Source organism: Myodes glareolus, chromosome 6 (assembly GCF_982192425.1).
Source record: "Myodes glareolus chromosome 6, mMyoGla1.1, whole genome shotgun sequence".
Classification (NCBI taxonomy): domain Eukaryota; kingdom Metazoa; phylum Chordata; class Mammalia; order Rodentia; family Cricetidae; genus Myodes; species Myodes glareolus.
In genome coordinates this window covers 32,772,425-32,776,486 of record NC_142031.1, presented here as the reverse complement: position 1 = coordinate 32,776,486, position 4,062 = coordinate 32,772,425, and positions in this window count along the sequence as shown.

Below are 4,062 nucleotides of genomic sequence, written 5' to 3'. Positions count from 1 at the left end.
TGTTATTATATGTATTTTTTCTTCTTTAATTTGCTTCTGTGTTATCATCTATTGCCAGAGTTTTTGTGGATGTCACTGACTTCCTTGGGTTGGAGTTTTCCATCTAGTTCTTTGTGTAGGACTAATTTTTGTGGCTAGAAATTGGCTAAATCTAGTTATGTCAAGGAATATCCTGTTTTCTCCTTCTATGCTAGGTATAGTAGTCTGGGATGGTATCTGTTTTCTCTTTGTGCCTGCAAAATGCTTCGTCAGGACCTTCTGGCTTTCACTGCTTTCATTGAGAAGTCAACTGTCATTCTCATATGTCTGCCTTTACATGTTTCTTGGCCTTTTTCCTTTGCAGCTCTTAATACTCTTTCTTTATTCTTTATATTTAGCGTTTGGATTATTATATGGCAAGGAGACTTTATTTTTTGGTCCAGTCTATTTAGTGTTCTGTAAGCTTCTTGTATCTTCAGATACACATCTTTCGTAACATTGTGAAAGTTTTCTTCTATGATTTTGTTGAATATATTTTCTGTGCTTTTGAGTTGAACTTCTCCTTCCACTGTCCCTATTATTTTTAGGTTTGGTCTCTTCTTGGTGCTCCATATTTCCCAGATAATTTGTGTTAAGTTTTGGTTAGATTTAACATTTTTTCGACCACTGAGTTTTCTTCTTCTATCATTTCTTCAACGCTTGAGATTATCTCTTTTATGTTTTATATACTGTAGTTTATGCTTATATTTGTGGTTCCAGATCATTTTGCCATATTTTCCATTTCCAGAATTCCCATGATTTGTGTTTTCTTTACTTTATCTATTTTGATTTTCAAGTTTTGAATTGTTTCTTTCACCTGTTTGATTGCTTTATTCTTGGTTTTCTTCAATAGATTTAGTGATTTCTTCCAATTTTTTGTTTGTCTTTTACTCCACTTCTCTGAGGAATTTTTCCATTTCCTCTTTAAGGACCTCAAAATTATTTTTTAGGTCATTTTCTTCTGCTTTATCTGTATTGGGGTGTTCAAGTCTTGGTGCTGTAGAGCCATTAGTCTTTGGTGGTGCTATGCTCCCTTTGTGGTGTTGAGTGTGTTCTTACCTTGTTGACCCATTTTTTTTTCCTCTGATTCATGCATTTTGGGCCATGTTTCTGGTGATCATTCTTCCAGGTGTCAGTGGATTCAAGGCTCAGATGGTTGCTCCTCTTGGTGCATTTGTCGCCAAGGTTCCAGTCACCCTGGAGGTCATGCAGCATTTATGGAGGTTGTTTGGCACTCCCAGAGGTCATGCTGCAATCCCAGAAGTCTTTTGGGCCTGCTCTAATGGTGGTCACTTTAATTGGCCTGCTCCTGAGGAGGTCCCTGGCTTGGGCCTGCTCCCACAGAGATCACTGACGTGGATTTGCTCCCTCGGAGGTCACTCAGGCTTGCTTTTCTGGGGGTTGCTCACTTGCTTGAGTTTGATTCGGAGGTGATCTCTGGCTTGTTCCTTGTATTGCAGAGGTTGCTGACTCAGACCTGATCTTTTGGAAGTTGCTTGCTCAGTCCTGTTCCTGCAGAGGTCACTGGCTCAGGCCTGTTTTCTGGAAGATTGCTCACTCGAAACTGCTCAGGTGGAAGTCACTGGCTCTTGCATGCTCTTGCAAAGGTCACTGGCTTGGTTCTGCTCCCTCAGAAGTTGTCCCTTGCTCGGTCATGCTTGTTTCTCGTAAAGAATTAAAATTTGGATGATATTTAATACTTGATTCTATAAAGCATGTTTTATAGATTCATTTGATATTTTATTTTATAATCATCAATGCTGTGAATTGCTTCACTTCTTTACATACATATGTAATATAAAAGGACAGATAAGTGTTAAAAATTCAGAAGTCTGCAGCAAAGTTTTTTGATAAAACATGAAAACCATAAGAAAGACCTGATTCATTAACTACTGCTATCTGGGGGAGAAACCTCCAACAGCAGAAAGTTTTGAAGGAAATCCACAAGTTGGAATAAGCTAAAACTCTTCTGTCTGAGGAGTTTTAGGGAAAAAGACATTCCCACATTCTCTTGATGGCTTGCTTCTTTTGTCTCTGTTCTCTCTCTGTTCTTTCTATGTTCTTTCTATTGTATACTTTTTTTCCTGCAACATTTATACCCCAACAAAATTTTTCAGGTAATATAGGAATTATAATATTGTTACATTCTGTATTTCAGTGAATGATTACAATGAGTACAAAACATACAGTAACAAAACAGCATGTTTTCCATATATCTTCCATGATCAAACATTTTACATATTACATGTGAAAAACAAATTATCCCAAGAACCTACATGCATTTATACCCGAGCACTTGTTATAGATTAATTGTGTGGACAAGCAAAGTATTCTCCTCAGTTAGGTCTTTTATTAACAGGCTGCATTTTACAGTTAAAAGAGAGGGCTTTATTACTTATCTTGAATGTACTCTCATAAGGGATCTTAAAGGAATCACTATCTTAAACTTTTATATATGAAAAAGTCAGCTCTACTTTAAGTCTTTAGGGTACATATCCAATCATTAATAGTTTTTTATATCAGAATATTTGATTACTAGACAAATTAATTTTTTATATCAAGAAGCCAGAAATAGGTATAAGGAATTAGTCATAACCTATGATCATCAGTCAATCCTATCAAGATCGGTACATCAGCTAATGATAATTAGGCTGTTTTTTCTTGTTCCTTTTTCTTTTTTTTAAATTTATTTATTTATTTATTAAAAATTTCCACCCCCTTCCTACTTCCCTTTTCCCTCCCCCTCCCCATCTCCCCCTCCCTCTCTAGTCATAAGAGCAGTCAGGGTTCCCTGCCCCATGGGAAGTCCAGGGTCCTCGCCCCTTCATTCAGGTATATAAAGGTGAGCATCTAAACAAACCAGGCTCCCATAAAGTCAGTCCATGCAGTAGAATCAAAACCCAGTGCCAGTGTCCTTGGCTTCTCAGTAAGCGCTCATTGACAGTCACATTCAGAGTGTCCAGTTTGATCACATGCTCCATCACTCCCAGTCCAGCTGGCCTTGGTGAGCTCCCATTAGATCTGTTCCCTTTTCTTAACGAGTTCAGCATTCAACTGTGTGTCTTTCTAAAACTTTAGATTGTCCTTTTGGATTTTCTCACCTCAAAGTTATTTAACAAAAATAACTTAGTCTGACTTTCTTATTTTCAAGGTTTTGTTTCAGCCATAATTCACATTAAAACCTGTGAACACATCTCACAATATTAAAGCTAAAATAATTCAAACTAGCTGGGATACTGAGACTCAATTGTTTTTTTTTTTTTAATTATTGGTTTAAAGCATAGTCTATATGGCTCCTCAAGAGAAACTCAGTTGTTCTAGCTGACTGAGAGTCTTTCTTGTATTTACGTTTATTCATCAAAACTCTATATAAACTAACATTGTTATTCTTATTATTCAGGAAACAGTATAGCTTAGGAAGAAATTACCTTCATGACCATCCACACATAAAAATTCTCAATAGAATGGGATGTTTCCATGAGACAAACACACTACATACATGCAGTGGGAATCCCCCTGCACCCAAAGCAGCAGGAAAAGGTAAAGGCTTGACAGAAGCAAAAGACATTCCAGGGTTTGTAGTCCTGTGGCCTTGCCTAATGAGATTCACCTACCAAAGAGTGACTAACATCCTGAACACCAATTGCCACCTGCTGCTCCTCTGACATGACTGGCAGTAATTAACTCTGATATTAATGCATGGGACAAGGAAACCTCTGTGTAGTTGCCAAAAGCTCACACAACACCCATATGCCATTGTATGAATCCATATGAGGAGTCATACACCATAATTTTAGAAATTAGGGCCTAATGAAGTGTGCCTTTCTCATCATAGCACAATGTGAATTTCATATTTGAGTTGTATAGCTAGAGTAAACCTACTGCACAAATAATTGTGTGACGACTATTAGGTTGGTGGTCGTGATGATAGCTATGCTATCGGTTTTGTATTTAGAATACATAGATAAACCTGCATATATGTGTGTGTTAATATGTATTTACATTGGTTTTTTGAGATAGAGCTTCTCTGTATAACAGTCCTAG